Source organism: Schistocerca cancellata, chromosome 4 (genome assembly GCF_023864275.1).
Source record: "Schistocerca cancellata isolate TAMUIC-IGC-003103 chromosome 4, iqSchCanc2.1, whole genome shotgun sequence".
NCBI classification, from domain to species: domain Eukaryota; kingdom Metazoa; phylum Arthropoda; class Insecta; order Orthoptera; family Acrididae; genus Schistocerca; species Schistocerca cancellata.
In genome coordinates this window covers 709,115,898-709,143,761 of record NC_064629.1, presented here as the reverse complement: position 1 = coordinate 709,143,761, position 27,864 = coordinate 709,115,898, and positions in this window count along the sequence as shown.

Genomic DNA, 27,864 nt, shown 5'->3' with positions numbered 1-27,864 from the left:
CTTTTCTCATAGGTATGTGTTAGCTGTATATGTGCCAGACAGAAACTTATAAAATATGATGACAAGTATGTGCATGCTACATAGGAAAGTACAACTACTCAATAACTTGATTCAGTCAAATTGACTGACGAAAGAAATGAACGAATAGTGTGCGGGCTGATTGGTGAGGAAAGCAATGCTGGTGGCCCTGGAAAGGCCCCATATGTATCCACCACTGGTGCAGACTTAATGTAGTACACAGAAGGTGTGCCTTCCACTGCAGGTATAGACTCCTGGGGCGTTTTTCTGCTTTTGACTGATAGGTTCTCTTGATGTCATGTTTCCTTATCCTTTAATGAGTATTTTAATGGTACTCCTAATTTTACTTACCTCATTATTGTGCAGAAAAGCAATCTAGTTAGCATGTATTTTCCTGTAGGCACTATCATACCCGTACACTCCTATTTCTAAATCATAAATAATAGTGTACCTCTGACCCATGGCAGTTCAACAGTCATATTTACAATTATCATTTCTCGTAAGATATATTGGGACTAACACCAGACTTGCTAATAATTCTTCACAACATGGTTTAACAGGCCATAAATCCATTGAACTGTACACACAATACACTGAGTGTTCTATCGAATCACCTCTACCTTTGTGGACCTCACATCATTCGTTATGAAAGTAGGTTCTCAGTTTCAACTTTTGCAGATTTTTTGGCATAGCTACTTCATTACCTTTGCTGGCAGCTAATCCAGTAATAAAAATACTTCACCATCAGTGAAAATAACCAACTGCTATGATCAATTTCTAACTCTCTAATGAGTTCAATATAAGTTAGCCTACTGCAAACATCACCTTTGCAGAGATGCTGGTGTCAGGATGCACGTGCTTCAGCAATTTGTAGATGTAGATGGCATAGCTCTCCTTCCTCTCGAGCTGCGTCATCTTATTGCCCTTTGATATATTCTACTGCACCATTCCAGCCTTTTTTGCATCCTTCCCACTAGTACTTGACAGCATATGTAACATTCACACAACTGCCTTTAAGTGCCTTTTTAAAGATACAATTTTAATAATACAAAATAACAATGTATTTTGTGTGTCAAATATATGAAAAGTCAGACCTTTTTTCCAGAAAGGTAAAATTGTACAAGCTTATTAAGTTAACAAAACAAATCAATAAATATAAGATGAACTCAAATAAGATTTTATAAAAAGTATGTACATATGTGCATACATAACTAACAACATTCTATCAGGTATCATATTGTAATTGTACTTCACATTATCAACAGGAACTGCTCTGGATATTGTTCCGACAGATTTAAAAAAAAATGATTCATAACAGAAGTATTAAGTACCAAAATCAGAGCAGGACATCCATATTGACAGATACCGAAATGACCTAAAGAAAGGCTTACACAGCCCAACATTGTCCTCAATGGCCTTTAGGCATCGAAAATACTAAAATATAAATAATCATGTCACATGCCAAGTTTAAGAAAGTTTTATTTATATTGATTGTAGACGTATACAAGACAACCCCATCTTATGATATAAAAAACTTACAGTTGTGGTTCTCTTGCTTTAACAATGAATTTGATGCACCTATTCTTCCTGGCAAATTGGTTAATTACATCTTCAGTCTTAATATTTCCGCTTCTGAATGCAAACTGGCTTCCTATTTGGTGGATAGTCCGTAATTATAACGCTATGTATAGAAGGTTCTCTGTACACGAAAACAATAGAATATTTGCAACTTTTCTTGTACAAATGCCAAGGATCACTAGAGTGGCGACGACTTTTCTCATAGGTATGTGTTAGCTGTATATGTGCCAGACAGAAACTTATAAAATATGATGACAAGTATGTGCATGCTACATAGGAAAGTACAACTACTCAATAACTTGATTCAGTCAAATTGACTGACGAAAGAAATGAACGAATAGTGTGCGGGCTGACTGGTGAGGAAAGCAATGCTGGTGGCCCTGGAAAGGCCCCATATGTATCCACCACGGGTGCAGACTTAATGTAGTACACAGAAGGTGTGCCTTCCACTGCAGGTATAGACTCCTGGGGCGTTTTTCTGCTTTTGACTGATAGGTTCTCTTGATGTCATGTTTCCTTATCCTTTAATGAGTATTTTAATGGTACTCCTAATTTTACTTACCTCATTATTGTGCAGAAAAGCAATCTAGTTAGCATGTATTTTCCTGTAGGCACTATCATACCCGTACACTCCTATTTCTAAATCATAAATAATAGTGTACCTCTGACCCATGGCAGTTCAACAGTCATATTTACAATTATCATTTCTCGTAAGATATATTGAGACTAACACCAGACTTGCTAATAATTCTTCACAACATGGTTTAACAGGCCATAAATCCATTGAACTGTACACACAATACACTGAGTGTTCTATCGAATCACCTCTACCTTTGTGGACCTCACATCATTCGTTATGAAAGTAGGTTCTCAGTTTCAACTTTTGCAGATTTTTTGGCATAGCTACTTCATTACCTTTGCTGGCAGCTAATCCAGTAATAAAAATACTTCACCATCAGTGAAAATAACCAACTGCTATGATCAATTTCTAACTCTCTAATGAGTTCAATATAAGTTAGCCTACTGCAAACATCACCTTTGCAGAGATGCTGGTGTCAGGATGCACGTGCTTCAGCAATTTGTAGATGTAGATGGCATAGCTCTCCTTCCTCTCGAGCTGCTTCATCTTATTGCCCTTTGATATATTCTACTGCACCATTCCAGCCTTTTTTGCATCCTTCCCACTAGTACTTGACAGCATATGTAACATTCACACAACTGCCTTTAAGTGCCTTTTTAAAGATACAATTTTAATAATACAAAATAACAATGTATTTTGTGTGTCAAATATATGAAAAGTCAGACCTTTTTTCCAGAAAGGTAAAATTGTACAAGCTTATTAAGTTAACAAAACAAATCAATAAATATAAGATGAACTCAAATAAGATTTTATAAAAAGTATGTACATATGTGCATACATAACTAACAACATTCTATCAGGTATCATATTGTAATTGTACTTCACATTATCAACAGGAACTGCTCTGGATATTGTTCCGACAGATTTAAAAAAAAATGATTCATAACAGAAGTATTAAGTACCAAAATCAGAGCAGGACATCCATATTGACAGATACCGAAATGACCTAAAGAAAGGCTTACACAGCCCAACATTTTCCTCAATGGCCTTTAGGCATCGAAAATACTAAAATATAAATAATCATGTCACATGCCAAGTTTAAGAAAGTTTTATTTATATTGATTGTACACGTATACAAGACAATGCCATCTTATGATATAAAAAACTTACAATTGTGGTTCTCCTGCTTAAACAATGAATTTGATGCACCTATTCTTCCTGGCAAATTGGTTCATTACATCTTCAGTCTTAATATTTCCGCTTCTGAATGCAAACTGGCTTCCTATTTGGTGGATAGTCCGTAATTATAACGCTATGTATAGAAGGTTCTCTGTACACGAAAACAATAGAATATTTGCAACTTTTCTTGTACAAATGCCAAGGATCACTAGAGTGGCGACGACTTTTCTCATAGGTATGTGTTAGCTGTATATGTGCCAGACAGAAACTTATAAAATATGATGACAAGTATGTGCATGCTACATAGGAAAGTACAACTACTCAATAACTTGATTCAGTCAAATTGACTGACGAAAGAAATGAACGAATAGTGTGCGGGCTGACTGGTGAGGAAAGCAATGCTGGTGGCCCTGGAAAGGCCCCATATGTATCCACCACTGGTGCAGACTTAATGTAGTACACAGAAGGTGTGCCTTCCACTGCAGGTATAGACTCCTGGGGCGTTTTTCTGCTTTTGACTGATAGGTTCTCTTGATGTCATGTTTCCTTATCCTTTAATGAGTATTTTAATGGTACTCCTAATTTTACTTACCTCATTATTGTGCAGAAAAGCAATCTAGTTAGCATGTATTTTCCTGTAGGCACTATCATACCCGTACACTCCTATTTCTAAATCATAAATAATAGTGTACCTCTGACCCATGGCAGTTCAACAGTCATATTTACAATTATCATTTCTCGTAAGATATATTGGGACTAACACCAGACTTGCTAATAATTCTTCACAACATGGTTTAACAGGCCATAAATCCATTGAACTGTACACACAATACACTGAGTGTTCTATCGAATCACCTCTACCTTTGTGGACCTCACATCATTCGTTATGAAAGTAGGTTCTCAGTTTCAACTTTTGCAGATTTTTTGGCATAGCTACTTCATTACCTTTGCTGGCAGCTAATCCAGTAATAAAAATACTTCACCATCAGTGAAAATAACCAACTGCTATGATCAATTTCTAACTCTCTAATGAGTTCAATATAAGTTAGCCTACTGCAAACATCACCTTTGCAGAGATGCTGGTGTCAGGATGCACGTGCTTCAGCAATTTGTAGATGTAGATGGCATAGCTCTCCTTCCTCTCGAGCTGCTTCATCTTATTGCCCTTTGATATATTCTACTGCACCATTCCAGCCTTTTTTGCATCCTTCCCACTAGTACTTGACAGCATATGTAACATTCACACAACTGCCTTTAAGTGCCTTTTTAAAGATACAATTTTAATAATACAAAATAACAATGTATTTTGTGTGTCAAATATATGAAAAGTCAGACCTTTTTTCCAGAAAGGTAAAATTGTAAAGCTTATTAAGTTAACAAAACAAATCAATAAATATAAGATGAACTCAAATAAGATTTTATAACAAAGTATGTACATACGTGCATATATAACTAACAACATTCTATCAGGTATCATATTGTAATTGTACTTCACATTATCAACAGGAACTGCTCTGGTTATTGTTCTGACAGTTTTAAAACAAAATGATTCTTAACAGAAGTATTAAGTACCGAAATCAGAGCAGTACATCCATATTGACAGATACCAAAATGACCTAAAGAAAGGCTTACACAGCCCAACATTGTTCTCAATGGCCTTTAGGCATCAAAAATACTAAAATATAAATAATCATGTCACATGCCAAGTTTAAGAAAGTTTTATTTATATTGATTGTAGACGTATACAAGACAACCCCATCTTATGATATAAAAAACTTACAGTTGTGGTTCTCTTGCTTAAACAATGAATTTCATGCACCTATTCTTCCTGGCAAATTGGTTAATTACATCTTCAGTCTTAATATTTCCGCTTCTGAATGCAAACTGGCTTCCTATTTGGTGGATAGTCCGTAATTATAACGCTATGTATAGAAGGTTCTCTGTACACGAAAACAATAGAATATTTGCAACTTTTCTTGTACAAATTCCAAGGATCACTAGAGTGGCGACGACTTTTCTCATAGGTATGTGTTAGCTGTATATGTGCCAGACAGAAACTTATAAAATATGATGACAAGTATGTGCATGCTACATAGGAAAGTACAACTACTCAATAACTTGATTCAGTCAAATTGACTGACGAAAGAAATGAACGAATAGTGTGCGGGCTGACTGGTGAGGAAAGCAATGCTGGTGGCCCTGGAAAGGCCCCATATGTATCCACCACTGGTGCAGACTTAATGTAGTACACAGAAGGTGTGCCTTCCACTGCAGGTATAGACTCCTGGGGCGTTTTTCTGCTTTTGACTGATAGGTTCTCTTGATGTCATGTTTCCTTATCCTTTAATGAGTATTTTAATGGTACTCCTAATTTTACTTACCTCATTATTGTGCAGAAAAGCAATCTAGTTAGCATGTATTTTCCTGTAGGCACTATCATACCCGTACACTCCTATTTCTAAATCATAAATAATAGTGTACCTCTGACCCATGGCAGTTCAACAGTCATATTTACAATTATCATTTCTCGTAAGATATATTGAGACTAACACCAGACTTGCTAATAATTCTTCACAACATGGTTTAACAGGCCATAAATCCATTGAACTGTACACACAATACACTGAGTGTTCTATCGAATCACCTCTACCTTTGTGGACCTCACATCATTCGTTATGAAAGTAGGTTCTCAGTTTCAACTTTTGCAGATTTTTTGGCATAGCTACTTCATTACCTTTGCTGGCAGCTAATCCAGTAATAAAAATACTTCACCATCAGTGAAAATAACCAACTGCTATGATCAATTTCTAACTCTCTAATGAGTTCAATATAAGTTAGCCTACTGCAAACATCACCTTTGCAGAGATGCTGGTGTCAGGATGCACGTGCTTCAGCAATTTGTAGATGTAGATGGCATAGCTCTCCTTCCTCTCGAGCTGCTTCATCTTATTGCCCTTTGATATATTCTACTGCACCATTCCAGCCTTTTTTGCATCCTTCCCACTAGTACTTGACAGCATATGTAACATTCACACAACTGCCTTTAAGTGCCTTTTTAAAGATACAATTTTAATAATACAAAATAACAATGTATTTTGTGTGTCAAATATATGAAAAGTCAGACCTTTTTTCCAGAAAGGTAAAATTGTACAAGCTTATTAAGTTAACAAAACAAATCAATAAATATAAGATGAACTCAAATAAGATTTTATAAAAAGTATGTACATATGTGCATACATAACTAACAACATTCTATCAGGTATCATATTGTAATTGTACTTCACATTATCAACAGGAACTGCTCTGGATATTGTTCCGACAGATTTAAAAAAAAATGATTCATAACAGAAGTATTAAGTACCAAAATCAGAGCAGGACATCCATATTGACAGATACCGAAATGACCTAAAGAAAGGCTTACACAGCCCAACATTGTCCTCAATGGCCTTTAGGCATCGAAAATACTAAAATATAAATAATCATGTCACATGCCAAGTTTAAGAAAGTTTTATTTATATTGATTGTACACGTATACAAGACAATGTCATCTTATGATATAAAAAACTTACAATTGTGGTTCTCCTGCGTAAACAATGAATTTGATGCACCTATTCTTCCTGGCAAATTGGTTCATTACATCTTCAGTCTTAATATTTCCGCTTCTGAATGCAAACTGGCTTCCTATTTGGTGGATAGTCCGTAATTATAATGCTATGTATAGAAGGTTCTCTGTTCACGAAAACAATAGAATATTTGCAACTTTTCTTGTACAAATGCCAAGGATCACTAGAGTGGCGACGACTTTCCTCATAGGTATGTGTTAGCTGTATATGTGCCAGACAGAAACTTATAAAATATGATGACAAGTATGTGCATGCTACATAGGAAAGTACAACTACTCAATAACTTGATTCAGTCAAATTGACTGACGAAAGAAATGAACGAATAGTGTGCGGGCTGACTGGTGAGGAAAGCAATGCTGGTGGCCCTGGAAAGGCCCCATATGTATCCACCGCTGGTGCAGACTTAATGTAGTACACAGAAGGTGTGCCTTCCACTGCAGGTATAGACTCCTGGGGCGTTTTTCTGCTTTTGACTGATAGGTTCTCTTGATGTCATGTTTCCTTATCCTTTAATGAGTATTTTAATGGTACTCCTAATTTTACTTACCTCATTATTGTGCAGAAAAGCAATCTAGTTAGCATGTATTTTCCTGTAGGCACTATCATACCCGTACACTCCTATTTCTAAATCATAAATAATAGTGTACCTCTGACCCATGGCAGTTCAACAGTCATATTTACAATTATCATTTCTCGTAAGATATATTGAGACTAACACCAGACTTGCTAATAATTCTTCACAACATGGTTTAACAGGCCATAAATCCATTGAACTGTACACACAATACACTGAGTGTTCTATCGAATCACCTCTACCTTTGTGGACCTCACATCATTCGTTATGAAAGTAGTTTCTCAGTTTCAACTTTTGCAGATTTTTTGGCATAGCTACTTCATTACCTTTGCTGGCAGCTAATCCAGTAATAAAAATACTTCACCATCAGTGAAAATAACCTTCTGCTATGATCAATTTCTAACTCTCTAATGAGTTCAATATAAGTTAGCCTACTGCAAACATCACCTTTGGAGAGATGCGGGTGTCAGGATGCACGTGCTTCAGCAATTTGTAGATGTAGATGGCATAGCTGTCCTTCCTCTCGAGCTGCTTCATCTTATTGCCCTTTGATATATTCTACTGCACCGTGCCAGCCTTTTTTGCACCCTTCCCACTAGTACTTGACAGCATATGTAACATTCACACAACTGCCTTTAAGTGCCTTTTTAAAGATACAATTTTAATAATACAAAATAACAATGTATTTTGTGTGTCAAATATATGAAAAGTCAGACCTTTTTTCCAGAAAGGTAAAATTGTACAAGCTTATTAAGTTAACAAAACAAATCAATAAATATAAGATGAACTCAAATAAGATTTTATAAAAAGTATGTACATATGTGCATACATAACTAACAACATTCTATCAGGTATCATATTGTAATTGTACTTCACATTATCAACAGGAACTGCTCTGGATATTGTTCCGACAGATTTAAAAAAAAATGATTCATAACAGAAGTATTAAGTACCAAAATCAGAGCAGGACATCCATATTGACAGATACCGAAATGACCTAAAGAAAGGCTTACACAGCCCAACATTTTCCTCAATGGCCTTTAGGCATCGAAAATACTAAAATATAAATAATCATGTCACATGCCAAGTTTAAGAAAGTTTTATTTATATTGATTGTACACGTATACAAGACAATGCCATCTTATGATATAAAAAACTTACAATTGTGGTTCTCCTGCTTAAACAATGAATTTGATGCACCTATTCTTCCTGGCAAATTGGTTCATTACATCTTCAGTCTTAATATTTCCGCTTCTGAATGCAAACTGGCTTCCTATTTGGTGGATAGTCCGTAATTATAACGCTATGTATAGAAGGTTCTCTGTACACGAAAACAATAGAATATTTGCAACTTTTCTTGTACAAATGCCAAGGATCACTAGAGTGGCGACGACTTTTCTCATAGGTATGTGTTAGCTGTATATGTGCCAGACAGAAACTTATAAAATATGATGACAAGTATGTGCATGCTACATAGGAAAGTACAACTACTCAATAACTTGATTCAGTCAAATTGACTGACGAAAGAAATGAACGAATAGTGTGCGGGCTGACTGGTGAGGAAAGCAATGCTGGTGGCCCTGGAAAGGCCCCATATGTATCCACCGCTGGTGCAGACTTAATGTAGTACACAGAAGGTGTGCCTTCCACTGCAGGTATAGACTCCTGGGGCGTTTTTCTGCTTTTGACTGATAGGTTCTCTTGATGTCATGTTTCCTTATCCTTTAATGAGTATTTTAATGGTACTCCTAATTTTACTTACCTCATTATTGTGCAGAAAAGCAATCTAGTTAGCATGTATTTTCCTGTAGGCACTATCATACCCGTACACTCCTATTTCTAAATCATAAATAATAGTGTACCTCTGACCCATGGCAGTTCAACAGTCATATTTACAATTATCATTTCTCGTAAGATATATTGAGACTAACACCAGACTTGCTAATAATTCTTCACAACATGGTTTAACAGGCCATAAATCCATTGAACTGTACACACAATACACTGAGTGTTCTATCGAATCACCTCTACCTTTGTGGACCTCACATCATTCGTTATGAAAGTAGTTTCTCAGTTTCAACTTTTGCAGATTTTTTGGCATAGCTACTTCATTACCTTTGCTGGCAGCTAATCCAGTAATAAAAATACTTCACCATCAGTGAAAATAACCTTCTGCTATGATCAATTTCTAACTCTCTAATGAGTTCAATATAAGTTAGCCTACTGCAAACATCACCTTTGGAGAGATGCGGGTGTCAGGATGCACGTGCTTCAGCAATTTGTAGATGTAGATGGCATAGCTGTCCTTCCTCTCGAGCTGCTTCATCTTATTGCCCTTTGATATATTCTACTGCACCGTGCCAGCCTTTTTTGCACCCTTCCCACTAGTACTTGACAGCATATGTAACATTCACACAACTGCCTTTAAGTGCCTTTTTAAAGATACAATTTTAATAATACAAAATAACAATGTATTTTGTGTGTCAAATATATGAAAAGTCAGACCTTTTTTCCAGAAAGGTAAAATTGTACAAGCTTATTAAGTTAACAAAACAAATCAATAAATATAAGATGAACTCAAATAAGATTTTATAAAAAGTATGTACATATGTGCATACATAACTAACAACATTCTATCAGGTATCATATTGTAATTGTACTTCACATTATCAACAGGAACTGCTCTGGATATTGTTCCGACAGATTTAAAAAAAAATGATTCATAACAGAAGTATTAAGTACCAAAATCAGAGCAGGACATCCATATTGACAGATACCGAAATGACCTAAAGAAAGGCTTACACAGCCCAACATTTTCCTCAATGGCCTTTAGGCATCGAAAATACTAAAATATAAATAATCATGTCACATGCCAAGTTTAAGAAAGTTTTATTTATATTGATTGTACACGTATACAAGACAATGCCATCTTATGATATAAAAAACTTACAATTGTGGTTCTCCTGCTTAAACAATGAATTTGATGCACCTATTCTTCCTGGCAAATTGGTTCATTACATCTTCAGTCTTAATATTTCCGCTTCTGAATGCAAACTGGCTTCCTATTTGGTGGATAGTCCGTAATTATAACGCTATGTATAGAAGGTTCTCTGTACACGAAAACAATAGAATATTTGCAACTTTTCTTGTACAAATGCCAAGGATCACTAGAGTGGCGACGACTTTTCTCATAGGTATGTGTTAGCTGTATATGTGCCAGACAGAAACTTATAAAATATGATGACAAGTATGTGCATGCTACATAGGAAAGTACAACTACTCAATAACTTGATTCAGTCAAATTGACTGACGAAAGAAATGAACGAATAGTGTGCGGGCTGACTGGTGAGGAAAGCAATGCTGGTGGCCCTGGAAAGGCCCCATATGTATCCACCACTGGTGCAGACTTAATGTAGTACACAGAAGGTGTGCCTTCCACTGCAGGTATAGACTCCTGGGGCGTTTTTCTGCTTTTGACTGATAGGTTCTCTTGATGTCATGTTTCCTTATCCTTTAATGAGTATTTTAATGGTACTCCTAATTTTACTTACCTCATTATTGTGCAGAAAAGCAATCTAGTTAGCATGTATTTTCCTGTAGGCACTATCATACCCGTACACTCCTATTTCTAAATCATAAATAATAGTGTACCTCTGACCCATGGCAGTTCAACAGTCATATTTACAATTATCATTTCTCGTAAGATATATTGAGACTAACACCAGACTTGCTAATAATTCTTCACAACATGGTTTAACAGGCCATAAATCCATTGAACTGTACACACAATACACTGAGTGTTCTATCGAATCACCTCTACCTTTGTGGACCTCACATCATTCGTTATGAAAGTAGTTTCTCAGTTTCAACTTTTGCAGATTTTTTGGCATAGCTACTTCATTACCTTTGCTGGCAGCTAATCCAGTAATAAAAATACTTCACCATCAGTGAAAATAACCTTCTGCTATGATCAATTTCTAACTCTCTAATGAGTTCAATATAAGTTAGCCTACTGCAAACATCACCTTTGGAGAGATGCGGGTGTCAGGATGCACGTGCTTCAGCAATTTGTAGATGTAGATGGCATAGCTGTCCTTCCTCTCGAGCTGCTTCATCTTATTGCCCTTTGATATATTCTACTGCACCGTGCCAGCCTTTTTTGCACCCTTCCCACTAGTACTTGACAGCATATGTAACATTCACACAACTGCCTTTAAGTGCCTTTTTAAAGATACAATTTTAATAATACAAAATAACAATGTATTTTGTGTGTCAAATATATGAAAAGTCAGACCTTTTTTCCAGAAAGGTAAAATTGTACAAGCTTATTAAGTTAACAAAACAAATCAATAAATATAAGATGAACTCAAATAAGATTTTATAAAAAGTATGTACATATGTGCATACATAACTAACAACATTCTATCAGGTATCATATTGTAATTGTACTTCACATTATCAACAGGAACTGCTCTGGATATTGTTCCGACAGATTTAAAAAAAAATGATTCATAACAGAAGTATTAAGTACCAAAATCAGAGCAGGACATCCATATTGACAGATACCGAAATGACCTAAAGAAAGGCTTACACAGCCCAACATTTTCCTCAATGGCCTTTAGGCATCGAAAATACTAAAATATAAATAATCATGTCACATGCCAAGTTTAAGAAAGTTTTATTTATATTGATTGTACACGTATACAAGACAATGCCATCTTATGATATAAAAAACTTACAATTGTGGTTCTCCTGCTTAAACAATGAATTTGATGCACCTATTCTTCCTGGCAAATTGGTTCATTACATCTTCAGTCTTAATATTTCCGCTTCTGAATGCAAACTGGCTTCCTATTTGGTGGATAGTCCGTAATTATAACGCTATGTATAGAAGGTTCTCTGTACACGAAAACAATAGAATATTTGCAACTTTTCTTGTACAAATGCCAAGGATCACTAGAGTGGCGACGACTTTTCTCATAGGTATGTGTTAGCTGTATATGTGCCAGACAGAAACTTATAAAATATGATGACAAGTATGTGCATGCTACATAGGAAAGTACAACTACTCAATAACTTGATTCAGTCAAATTGACTGACGAAAGAAATGAACGAATAGTGTGCGGGCTGACTGGTGAGGAAAGCAATGCTGGTGGCCCTGGAAAGGCCCCATATGTATCCACCACTGGTGCAGACTTAATGTAGTACACAGAAGGTGTGCCTTCCACTGCAGGTATAGACTCCTGGGGCGTTTTTCTGCTTTTGACTGATAGGTTCTCTTGATGTCATGTTTCCTTATCCTTTAATGAGTATTTTAATGGTACTCCTAATTTTACTTACCTCATTATTGTGCAGAAAAGCAATCTAGTTAGCATGTATTTTCCTGTAGGCACTATCATACCCGTACACTCCTATTTCTAAATCATAAATAATAGTGTACCTCTGACCCATGGCAGTTCAACAGTCATATTTACAATTATCATTTCTCGTAAGATATATTGGGACTAACACCAGACTTGCTAATAATTCTTCACAACATGGTTTAACAGGCCATAAATCCATTGAACTGTACACACAATACACTGAGTGTTCTATCGAATCACCTCTACCTTTGTGGACCTCACATCATTCGTTATGAAAGTAGGTTCTCAGTTTCAACTTTTGCAGATTTTTTGGCATAGCTACTTCATTACCTTTGCTGGCAGCTAATCCAGTAATAAAAATACTTCACCATCAGTGAAAATAACCAACTGCTATGATCAATTTCTAACTCTCTAATGAGTTCAATATAAGTTAGCCTACTGCAAACATCACCTTTGCAGAGATGCTGGTGTCAGGATGCACGTGCTTCAGCAATTTGTAGATGTAGATGGCATAGCTCTCCTTCCTCTCGAGCTGCTTCATCTTATTGCCCTTTGATATATTCTACTGCACCATTCCAGCCTTTTTTGCATCCTTCCCACTAGTACTTGACAGCATATGTAACATTCACACAACTGCCTTTAAGTGCCTTTTTAAAGATACAATTTTAATAATACAAAATAACAATGTATTTTGTGTGTCAAATATATGAAAAGGCAGACCTTTTTTCCAGAAAGGTAAAATTGTAAAGCTTATTAAGTTAACAAAACAAATCAATAAATATAAGATGAACTCAAATAAGATTTTATAACAAAGTATGTACATACGTGCATATATAACTAACAACATTCTATCAGGTATCATATTGTAATTGTACTTCACATTATCAACAGGAACTGCTCTGGTTATTGTTCTGACAGTTTTAAAACAAAATGATTCTTAACAGAAGTATTAAGTACCGAAATCAGAGCAGTACATCCATATTGACAGATACCAAAATGACCTAAAGAAAGGCTTACACAGCCCAACATTGTTCTCAATGGCCTTTAGGCATCAAAAATACTAAAATATAAATAATCATGTCACATGCCAAGTTTAAGAAAGTTTTATTTATATTGATTGTACACGTATACAAGACAATGCCATCTTATGATATAAAAAACTTACAATTGTGGTTCTCCTGCTTAAACAATGAATTTGATGCACCTATTCTTCCTGGCAAATTGGTTCATCACATCTTCAGTCTTAATATTTCCGCTTCTGAATGCAAACTGGCTTCCTATTTGGTGGATAGTCCGTAATTATAACGCTATGTATAGAAGGTTCTCTGTACACGAAAACAATAGAATATTTGCAACTTTTCTTGTACAAATGCCAAGGATCACTAGAGTGGCGACGACTTTTCTCATAGGTATGTGTTAGCTGTATATGTGCCAGACAGAAAAATATGATGACAAGTATGTGCATGCTACATAGGAAAGTACAACTACTCAATAACTTGATTCAGTCAAATTGACTGACGAAAGAAATGAACGAATAGTGTGCGGGCTGACTGGTGAGGAAAGCAATGCTGGTGGCCCTGGAAAGGCCCCATATGTATCCACCACTGGTGCAGACTTAATGTAGTACACAGAAGGTGTGCCTTCCACTGCAGGTATAGACTCCTGGGGCGTTTTTCTGCTTTTGACTGATAGGTTCTCTTGATGTCATGTTTCCTTATCCTTTAATGAGTATTTTAATGGTACTCCTAATTTTACTTACCTCATTATTGTGCAGAAAAGCAATCTAGTTAGCATGTATTTTCCTGTAGGCACTATCATACCCGTACACTCCTATTTCTAAATCATAAATAATAGTGTACCTCTGACCCATGGCAGTTCAACAGTCATATTTACAATTATCATTTCTCGTAAGATATATTGAGACTAACACCAGACTTGCTAATAATTCTTCACAACATGGTTTAACAGGCCATAAATCCATTGAACTGTACACACAATACACTGAGTGTTCTATCGAATCACCTCTACCTTTGTGGACCTCACATCATTCGTTATGAAAGTAGGTTCTCAGTTTCAACTTTTGCAGATTTTTTGGCATAGCTACTTCATTACCTTTGCTGGCAGCTAATCCAGTAATAAAAATACTTCACCATCAGTGAAAATAACCAACTGCTATGATCAATTTCTAACTCTCTAATGAGTTCAATATAAGTTAGCCTACTGCAAACATCACCTTTGCAGAGATGCTGGTGTCAGGATGCACGTGCTTCAGCAATTTGTAGATGTAGATGGCATAGCTCTCCTTCCTCTCGAGCTGCTTCATCTTATTGCCCTTTGATATATTCTACTGCACCATTCCAGCCTTTTTTGCATCCTTCCCACTAGTACTTGACAGCATATGTAACATTCACACAACTGCCTTTAAGTGCCTTTTTAAAGATACAATTTTAATAATACAAAATAACAATGTATTTTGTGTGTCAAATATATGAAAAGTCAGACCTTTTTTCCAGAAAGGTAAAATTGTACAAGCTTATTAAGTTAACAAAACAAATCAATAAATATAAGATGAACTCAAATAAGATTTTATAAAAAGTATGTACATATGTGCATACATAACTAACAACATTCTATCAGGTATCATATTGTAATTGTACTTCACATTATCAACAGGAACTGCTCTGGATATTGTTCCGACAGATTTAAAAAAAAAAGATTCATAACAGAAGTATTAAGTACCAAAATCAGAGCAGGACATCCATATTGACAGATACCGAAATGACCTAAAGAAAGGCTTACACAGCCCAACATTGTCCTCAATGGCCTTTAGGCATCGAAAATACTAAAATATAAATAATCATGTCACATGCCAAGTTTAAGAAAGTTTTATTTATATTGATTGTACACGTATACAAGACAACCCCATCTTATGATATAAAAAACTTACAATTGTGGTTCTCTTGCTTAAACAATGAATTTGATGCACCTATTCTTCCTGGCAAATTGGTTCATTACATCTTCAGTCTTAATATTTCCGCTTCTGAATGCAAACTGGCTTCCTATTTGGTGGATAGTCCGTAATTATAACGCTATGTATAGAAGGTTCTCTGTTCACGAAAACAATAGAATATTTGCAACTTTTCTTGTACAAATGCCAAGGATCACTAGAGTGGCGACGACTTTCCTCATAGGTATGTGTTAGCTGTATATGTGCCAGACAGAAACTTATAAAATATGATGACAAGTATGTGCATGCTACATAGGAAAGTACAACTACTCAATAACTTGATTCAGTCAAATTGACTGACGAAAGAAATGAACGAATAGTGTGCGGGCTGACTGGTGAGGAAAGCAATGCTGGTGGCCCTGGAAAGGCCCCATATGTATCCACCGCTGGTGCAGACTTAATGTAGTACACAGAAGGTGTGCCTTCCACTGCAGGTATAGACTCCTGGGGCGTTTTTCTGCTTTTGACTGATAGGTTCTCTTGATGTCATGTTTCCTTATCCTTTAATGAGTATTTTAATGGTACTCCTAATTTTACTTACCTCATTATTGTGCAGAAAAGCAATCTAGTTAGCATGTATTTTCCTGTAGGCACTATCATACCCGTACACTCCTATTTCTAAATCATAAATAATAGTGTACCTCTGACCCATGGCAGTTCAACAGTCATATTTACAATTATCATTTCTCGTAAGATATATTGAGACTAACACCAGACTTGCTAATAATTCTTCACAACATGGTTTAACAGGCCATAAATCCATTGAACTGTACACACAATACACTGAGTGTTCTATCGAATCACCTCTACCTTTGTGGACCTCACATCATTCGTTATGAAAGTAGTTTCTCAGTTTCAACTTTTGCAGATTTTTTGGCATAGCTACTTCATTACCTTTGCTGGCAGCTAATCCAGTAATAAAAATACTTCACCATCAGTGAAAATAACCTTCTGCTATGATCAATTTCTAACTCTCTAATGAGTTCAATATAAGTTAGCCTACTGCAAACATCACCTTTGGAGAGATGCGGGTGTCAGGATGCACGTGCTTCAGCAATTTGTAGATGTAGATGGCATAGCTGTCCTTCCTCTCGAGCTGCTTCATCTTATTGCCCTTTGATATATTCTACTGCACCGTGCCAGCCTTTTTTGCACCCTTCCCACTAGTACTTGACAGCATATGTAACATTCACACAACTGCCTTTAAGTGCCTTTTTAAAGATACAATTTTAATAATACAAAATAACAATGTATTTTGTGTGTCAAATATATGAAAAGTCAGACCTTTTTTCCAGAAAGGTAAAATTGTACAAGCTTATTAAGTTAACAAAACAAATCAATAAATATAAGATGAACTCAAATAAGATTTTATAAAAAGTATGTACATATGTGCATACATAACTAACAACATTCTATCAGGTATCATATTGTAATTGTACTTCACATTATCAACAGGAACTGCTCTGGATATTGTTCCGACAGATTTAAAAAAAAATGATTCATAACAGAAGTATTAAGTACCAAAATCAGAGCAGGACATCCATATTGACAGATACCGAAATGACCTAAAGAAAGGCTTACACAGCCCAACATTTTCCTCAATGGCCTTTAGGCATCGAAAATACTAAAATATAAATAATCATGTCACATGCCAAGTTTAAGAAAGTTTTATTTATATTGATTGTACACGTATACAAGACAATGCCATCTTATGATATAAAAAACTTACAATTGTGGTTCTCCTGCTTAAACAATGAATTTGATGCACCTATTCTTCCTGGCAAATTGGTTCATCACATCTTCAGTCTTAATATTTCCGCTTCTGAATGCAAACTGGCTTCCTATTTGGTGGATAGTCCGTAATTATAACGCTATGTATAGAAGGTTCTCTGTACACGAAAACAATAGAATATTTGCAACTTTTCTTGTACAAATGCCAAGGATCACTAGAGTGGCGACGACTTTTCTCATAGGTATGTGTTAGCTGTATATGTGCCAGACAGAAACTTATAAAATATGATGACAAGTATGTGCATGCTACATAGGAAAGTACAACTACTCAATAACTTGATTCAGTCAAATTGACTGACGAAAGAAATGAACGAATAGTGTGCGGGCTGACTGGTGAGGAAAGCAATGCTGGTGGCCCTGGAAAGGCCCCATATGTATCCACCACTGGTGCAGACTTAATGTAGTACACAGAAGGTGTGCCTTCCACTGCAGGTATAGACTCCTGGGGCGTTTTTCTGCTTTTGACTGATAGGTTCTCTTGATGTCATGTTTCCTTATCCTTTAATGAGTATTTTAATGGTACTCCTAATTTTACTTACCTCATTATTGTGCAGAAAAGCAATCTAGTTAGCATGTATTTTCCTGTAGGCACTATCATACCCGTACACTCCTATTTCTAAATCATAAATAATAGTGTACCTCTGACCCATGGCAGTTCAACAGTCATATTTACAATTATCATTTCTCGTAAGATATATTGAGACTAACACCAGACTTGCTAATAATTCTTCACAACATGGTTTAACAGGCCATAAATCCATTGAACTGTACACACAATACACTGAGTGTTCTATCGAATCACCTCTACCTTTGTGGACCTCACATCATTCGTTATGAAAGTAGGTTCTCAGTTTCAACTTTTGCAGATTTTTTGGCATAGCTACTTCATTACCTTTGCTGGCAGCTAATCCAGTAATAAAAATACTTCACCATCAGTGAAAATAACCAACTGCTATGATCAATTTCTAACTCTCTAATGAGTTCAATATAAGTTAGCCTACTGCAAACATCACCTTTGCAGAGATGCTGGTGTCAGGATGCACGTGCTTCAGCAATTTGTAGATGTAGATGGCATAGCTCTCCTTCCTCTCGAGCTGCTTCATCTTATTGCCCTTTGATATATTCTACTGCACCATTCCAGCCTTTTTTGCATCCTTCCCACTAGTACTTGACAGCATATGTAACATTCACACAACTGCCTTTAAGTGCCTTTTTAAAGATACAATTTTAATAATACAAAATAACAATGTATTTTGTGTGTCAAATATATGAAAAGTCAGACCTTTTTTCCAGAAAGGTAAAATTGTACAAGCTTATTAAGTTAACAAAACAAATCAATAAATATAAGATGAACTCAAATAAGATTTTATAAAAAGTATGTACATATGTGCATACATAACTAACAACATTCTATCAGGTATCATATTGTAATTGTACTTCACATTATCAACAGGAACTGCTCTGGATATTGTTCCGACAGATTTAAAAAAAAATGATTCATAACAGAAGTATTAAGTACCAAAATCAGAGCAGGACATCCATATTGACAGATACCGAAATGACCTAAAGAAAGGCTTACACAGCCCAACATTGTCCTCAATGGCCTTTAGGCATCGAAAATACTAAAATATAAATAATCATGTCACATGCCAAGTTTAAGAAAGTTTTATTTATATTGATTGTACACGTATACAAGACAATGTCATCTTATGATATAAAAAACTTACAATTGTGGTTCTCCTGCGTAAACAATGAATTTGATGCACCTATTCTTCCTGGCAAATTGGTTCATTACATCTTCAGTCTTAATATTTCCGCTTCTGAATGCAAACTGGCTTCCTATTTGGTGGATAGTCCGTAATTATAACGCTATGTATAGAAGGTTCTCTGTACACGAAAACAATAGAATATTTGCAACTTTTCTTGTACAAATGCCAAGGATCACTAGAGTGGCGACGACTTTTCTCATAGGTATGTGTTAGCTGTATATGTGCCAGACAGAAACTTATAAAATATGATGACAAGTATGTGCATGCTACATAGGAAAGTACAACTACTCAATAACTTGATTCAGTCAAATTGACTGACGAAAGAAATGAACGAATAGTGTGCGGGCTGACTGGTGAGGAAAGCAATGCTGGTGGCCCTGGAAAGGCCCCATATGTATCCACCACTGGTGCAGACTTAATGTAGTACACAGAAGGTGTGCCTTCCACTGCAGGTATAGACTCCTGGGGCGTTTTTCTGCTTTTGACTGATAGGTTCTCTTGATGTCATGTTTCCTTATCCTTTAATGAGTATTTTAATGGTACTCCTAATTTTACTTACCTCATTATTGTGCAGAAAAGCAATCTAGTTAGCATGTATTTTCCTGTAGGCACTATCATACCCGTACACTCCTATTTCTAAATCATAAATAATAGTGTACCTCTGACCCATGGCAGTTCAACAGTCATATTTACAATTATCATTTCTCGTAAGATATATTGAGACTAACACCAGACTTGCTAATAATTCTTCACAACATGGTTTAACAGGCCATAAATCCATTGAACTGTACACACAATACACTGAGTGTTCTATCGAATCACCTCTACCTTTGTGGACCTCACATCATTCGTTATGAAAGTAGGTTCTCAGTTTCAACTTTTGCAGATTTTTTGGCATAGCTACTTCATTACCTTTGCTGGCAGCTAATCCAGTAATAAAAATACTTCACCATCAGTGAAAATAACCAACTGCTATGATCAATTTCTAACTCTCTAATGAGTTCAATATAAGTTAGCCTACTGCAAACATCACCTTTGCAGAGATGCTGGTGTCAGGATGCACGTGCTTCAGCAATTTGTAGATGTAGATGGCATAGCTCTCCTTCCTCTCGAGCTGCTTCATCTTATTGCCCTTTGATATATTCTACTGCACCATTCCAGCCTTTTTTGCATCCTTCCCACTAGTACTTGACAGCATATGTAACATTCACACAACTGCCTTTAAGTGCCTTTTTAAAGATACAATTTTAATAATACAAAATAACAATGTATTTTGTGTGTCAAATATATGAAAAGTCAGACCTTTTTTCCAGAAAGGTAAAATTGTACAAGCTTATTAAGTTAACAAAACAAATCAATAAATATAAGATGAACTCAAATAAGATTTTATAAAAAGTATGTACATATGTGCATACATAACTAACAACATTCTATCAGGTATCATATTGTAATTGTACTTCACATTATCAACAGGAACTGCTCTGGATATTGTTCCGACAGATTTAAAAAAAAATGATTCATAACAGAAGTATTAAGTACCAAAATCAGAGCAGGACATCCATATTGACAGATACCGAAATGACCTAAAGAAAGGCTTACACAGCCCAACATTGTCCTCAATGGCCTTTAGGCATCGAAAATACTAAAATATAAATAATCATGTCACATGCCAAGTTTAAGAAAGTTTTATTTATATTGATTGTACACGTATACAAGACAATGTCATCTTATGATATAAAAAACTTACAATTGTGGTTCTCCTGCGTAAACAATGAATTTGATGCACCTATTCTTCCTGGCAAATTGGTTCATTACATCTTCAGTCTTAATATTTCCGCTTCTGAATGCAAACTGGCTTCCTATTTGGTGGATAGTCAGTAATTATAACGCTATGTATAGAAGGTTCTCTGTACACGAAAACAATAGAATATTTGCAACTTTTCTTGTACAAATGCCAAGGATCACTAGAGTGGCGACGACTTTTCTCATAGGTATGTGTTAGCTGTATATGTGCCAGACAGAAACTTATAAAATATGATGACAAGTATGTGCATGCTACATAGGAAAGTACAACTACTCAATAACTTGATTCAGTCAAATTGACTGACGAAAGAAATGAACGAATAGTGTGCGGGCTGACTGGTGAGGAAAGCAATGCTGGTGGCCCTGGAAAGGCCCCATATGTATCCACCACTGGTGCAGACTTAATGTAGTACACAGAAGGTGTGCCTTCCACTGCAGGTATAGACTCCTGGGGCGTTTTTCTGCTTTTGACTGATAGGTTCTCTTGATGTCATGTTTCCTTATCCTTTAATGAGTATTTTAATGGTACTCCTAATTTTACTTACCTCATTATTGTGCAGAAAAGCAATCTAGTTAGCATGTATTTTCCTGTAGGCACTATCATACCCGTACACTCCTATTTCTAAATCATAAATAATAGTGTACCTCTGACCCATGGCAGTTCAACAGTCATATTTACAATTATCATTTCTCGTAAGATATATTGAGACTAACACCAGACTTGCTAATAATTCTTCACAACATGGTTTAACAGGCCATAAATCCATTGAACTGTACACACAATACACTGAGTGTTCTATCGAATCACCTCTACCTTTGTGGACCTCACATCATTCGTTATGAAAGTAGGTTCTCAGTTTCAACTTTTGCAGATTTTTTGGCATAGCTACTTCATTACCTTTGCTGGCAGCTAATCCAGTAATAAAAATACTTCACCATCAGTGAAAATAACCAACTGCTATGATCAATTTCTAACTCTCTAATGAGTTCAATATAAGTTAGCCTACTGCAAACATCACCTTTGCAGAGATGCTGGTGTCAGGATGCACGTGCTTCAGCAATTTGTAGATGTAGATGGCATAGCTCTCCTTCCTCTCGAGCTGCTTCATCTTATTGCCCTTTGATATATTCTACTGCACCATTCCAGCCTTTTTTGCATCCTTCCCACTAGTACTTGACAGCATATGTAACATTCACACAACTGCCTTTAAGTGCCTTTTTAAAGATACAATTTTAATAATACAAAATAACAATGTATTTTGTGTGTCAAATATATGAAAAGTCAGACCTTTTTTCCAGAAAGGTAAAATTGTAAAAGCTTATTAAGTTAACAAAACTAATCAATAAATATAAGATGAACTCAAATAAGATTTTATAAAATGTATGTACATATGTGCATACATAACTAACAACATTCTATCAGGTATCATATTGTAATTGTACTTCACATTATCAACAGGAACTGCTCTGGTTATTGTTCTGACAGCTTTAAAACATAAAGATTCTTAACAGAAATATTAAGTACCAAAATCAGAGCAGGACATCCATATTGACAGATACCAAAATGACCTAAAGAAAGGCTTACACAGCCCAACATTGTTCACAATGGCCTTTAGGCATCAAAAATACTAAAATATAAATAATCATGTCACATGCCAAGTTTAAGAAAGTTGTATTTATATTGATTGTACACGTATACAAGACAATGCCATCTTATGATATAAAAAACTTACAATTGTGGTTCTCTTGCTTAAACAATGAATTTGATGCACCTATTCTTCCTGGCAAATTGGTTAATTACATCTTCAGTCTTAATATTTCCGCTTCTGAATGCAAACTGGCTTCCTATTTGGTGGATAGTCCGTAATTATAACGCTATGTATAGAAGCTTCTCTGTACAAGAAAACAATAGAATATTTGCAACTTTTCTTGTACATATACCAAGGATCACTAGAATGGCGACGACTTTTCTCATAGGTATGTGTTAGCTATATATGTGCCAGACAGAAACTTATAAAATATGATGACAAGGATGTGCATGCTACATAGGAAAGTACAACTACTCAATAACTTGATTCAGTCAAATTGACTGACGAAAGAAATGAACGAATAGTGTGCGGGCTGACTGGTGGGGACAGCAATGCTGGTGGCCCTGCAAAGGCCGCATATGTATCCACCACTGGTGCAGACTTAATGTAGTACACAGAAGGTGTGCCTTCCACTGCAGGTAAAGACTCCTGGGGCATTTTTCTGCTTTTGACTGATAGGTTCTCCTGATGTCTTGTTTCCTTATCTTTTAATGAGTATTTTAATGGTACTCCTAATTTTACTTACCTCATTATTGTGCAGAAAAGCAATCTAGTTAGCATGTATTTTCCTGTAGGCACTATCATACCCGTACACTCCTATTTCTAAATCATAAATAATAGTGTACCTCAGACCCATGGCAGTTCAACAGTCATATTTACAATTATCATTTCTCGTAAGATATATTGAGACTAGCACCAGACTTGCTAATAATTCTTCACAACATGGTTTATCCGGTCATAGATCCATTGAACTCTACACACAATACACTGAGTGTTCTATCGAATCACCTCTTCCTTTGTGGACCTCACATCATTCGTTATGAAAGTAGTTTCTCAGTTTCAACTTTTGCAGATTTTTTGGCATAGCTACTTCATTACCTTTGCTGGCAGCTAATCCAGTAATAAAAATACTTCACCATCAGTGAAAATAACCTTCTGCTATGATCAATTTCTAACTCTCTAATGAATTCAATATAAGTTAGCCTACTGCAAACATCACCTTTGGAGAGATGCGGGTGTCAGGATGCACGTGCTTCAGCAATTTGTAGATGTAGATGGCATAGCTGTCCTTCCTCTCGAGCTGCTTCATCTTATTGCCCTTTGATACATTCTACTGCACCGTGCCAGCCTTTTTTGCACCCTTCCCACTGGTACTTGACAGCATATGTAACATTCACACAACTGCCTTTAAGTGCCTTTTTAAAGATACAATTTTAATAATACAAAATAACAATGTATTTTGTGTGTCAAATATATGAAAAGTCAGAACTTTTTTCCAGAAAGGTAAAATTGTACAAGCTTATTAAGTTAACAAAACAAATCAATAAATATAAGATGAACTCAAATAAGATTTTATAAAAAGTATGTACATATGTGCATACATAACTAACAACATTCTATCAGGTATCATATTGTAATTGTACTTCACATTATCAACAGGAACTGCTCTGGTTATTGTTCTGACAGTTTTAAAACAAAATGATTCTTAACAGAACTATTAAGTACCAAAATCAGAGCAAGACATCCATATTGACAGATACCGAAATGACCTACAGAAAGGCTTACACAGCCCAACATTGTCCTCAATGGCCTTTAGGCATCGAAAATACTAAAATATAAATAATCATGTCACATGCCAAGTTTAAGAAAGTTTTATTTATATTGATTGTAGACGTATACAAGACAACCCCATCTTATGATATAAAAAACTTACAATTGTGGTTCTCTTGCTTAAACAATGAATTTGATGCACCTATTCTTCCTGGCAAATTGGTTCATTACATCTTCAGTCTTAATATTTCCGCTTCTGAATGCAAACTGGCTTCCTATTTGGTGGATTGTCCGTAATTATAACGCTATGTATAGAAGGTTCTCTGTACACGAAAACAATAGAATATTTGCAACTTTTCTTGTACAAATGCCAAGGATCACTAGAGTGGCGACGACTTTTCTCATAGGTATGTGTTAGCTGTATATGTGCCAGACAGAAACTTATAAAATATGATGACAAGTATGTGCATGCTACATAGGAAAGTACAACTACTCAATAACTTGATTCAGTCAAATTGACTGACGAAAGAAATGAACGAATAGTGTGCGGGCTGACTGGTGAGGAAAGCAATGCTGGTGGCCCTGGAAAGGCCCCATATGTATCCACCACTGGTGCAGACTTAATGTAGTACACAGAAGGTGTGCCTTCCACTGCAGGTATAGACTCCTGGGGCGTTTTTCTGCTTTTGACTGATAGGTTCTCTTGATGTCATGTTTCCTTATCCTTTAATGAGTATTTTAATGGTACTCCTAATTTTACTTACCTCATTATTGTGCAGAAAAGCAATCTAGTTAGCATGTATTTTCCTGTAGGCACTATCATACCCGTACACTCCTATTTCTAAATCATAAATAATAGTGTACCTCTGACCCATGGCAGTTCAACAGTCATATTTACAATTATCATTTCTCGTAAGATATATTGGGACTAACACCAGACTTGCTAATAATTCTTCACAACATGGTTTAACAGGCCATAAATCCATTGAACTGTACACACAATACACTGAGTGTTCTATCGAATCACCTCTACCTTTGTGGACCTCACATCATTCGTTATGAAAGTAGGTTCTCAGTTTCAACTTTTGCAGATTTTTTGGCATAGCTACTTCATTACCTTTGCTGGCAGCTAATCCAGTAATAAAAATACTTCACCATCAGTGAAAATAACCAACTGCTATGATCAATTTCTAACTCTCTAATGAGTTCAATATAAGTTAGCCTACTGCAAACATCACCTTTGCAGATATGCTGGTGTCAGGATGCACGTGCTTCAGCAATTTGTAGATGTAGATGGCATAGCTCTCCTTCCTCTCGAGCTGCTTCATCTTATTGCCCTTTGATATATTCTACTGCACCATTCCAGCCTTTTTTGCATCCTTCCCACTAGTACTTGACAGCATATGTAACATTCACATAACTGCCTTTAAGTGCCTTTTTAAAGATACAATTTTAATAATACAAAATAACAATGTATTTTGTGTGTCAAATATATGAAAAGTCAGACCTTTTTTCCAGAAAGGTAAAATTTTACAAGCTTATTAAGTTAACAAAACAAATCAATAAATATAAGATGAACTCAAATAAGATTTTATAAAAAGTATGTACATATGTGCATACATAACTAACAACATTCTATCAGGTATCATATTGTAATTGTACTTCACATTATCAACAGGAACTGCTCTGGATATTGTTCCGACAGATTTAAAAAAAAATGATTCATAACAGAAGTATTAAGTACCAAAATCAGAGCAGGACATCCATATTGACAGATACCGAAATGACCTAAAGAAAGGCTTACACAGCCCAACATTGTCCTCAATGGCCTTTAGGCATCGAAAATACTAAAATATAAATAATCATGTCACATGCCAAGTTTAAGAAAGTTTTATTTATATTGATTGTACACATTTACAAGACAATGCCATCTTATGATATAAAAAACTTACAATTGTGGTTCTCTTGCTTAAACAATGAATTTGATGCACCTATTCTTCCTGGCAAATTGGTTCATTACACCTTCAGTCTTAATATTTCCGCTTCTGAATGCAAACTGGCTTCCTATTTGGTGGATAGTCCGTAATTATAACGCTATGTATAGAAGGTTCTCTGTACACGAAAACAATAGAATATTTGCAACTTTTCTTGTACAAATGCCAAGGATCACTAGAGTGGCGACGACTTTTCTCATAGGTATGTGTTAGCTGTATATGTGCCAGACAGAAACTTATAAAATATGATGACAAGTATGTGCATGCTACATAGGAAAGTACAACTACTCAATAACTTGATTCAGTCAAATTGACTGACGAAAGAAATGAACGAATAGTGTGCGGGCTGACTGGTGAGGAAAGCAATGCTGGTGGCCCTGGAAAGGCCCCATATGTATCCACCACTGGTGCAGACTTAATGTAGTACACAGAAGGTGTGCCTTCCACTGCAGGTATAGACTCCTGGGGCGTTTTTCTGCTTTTGACTGATAGGTTCTCTTGATGTCATGTTTCCTTATCCTTTAATGAGTATTTTAATGGTACTCCTAATTTTACTTACCTCATTATTGTGCAGAAAAGCAATCTAGTTAGCATGTATTTTCCTGTAGGCACTATCATACCCGTACACTCCTATTTCTAAATCATAAATAATAGTGTACCTCTGACCCATGGCAGTTCAACAGTCATATTTACAATTATCATTTCTCGTAAGATATATTGGGACTAACACCAGACTTGCTAATAATTCTTCACAACATGGTTTAACAGGCCATAAATCCATTGAACTGTACACACAATACACTGAGTGTTCTATCGAATCACCTCTACCTTTGTGGACCTCACATCATTCGTTATGAAAGTAGGTTCTCAGTTTCAACTTTTGCAGATTTTTTGGCATAGCTACTTCATTACCTTTGCTGGCAGCTAATCCAGTAATAAAAATACTTCACCATCAGTGAAAATAACCAACTGCTATGATCAATTTCTAACTCTCTAATGAGTTCAATATAAGTTAGCCTACTGCAAACATCACCTTTGCAGAGATGCTGGTGTCAGGATGCACGTGCTTCAGCAATTTGTAGATGTAGATGGCATAGCTCTCCTTCCTCTCGAGCTGCTTCATCTTATTGCCCTTTGATATATTCTACTGCACCATTCCAGCCTTTTTTGCATCCTTCCCACTAGTACTTGACAGCATATGTAACATTCACATAACTGCCTTTAAG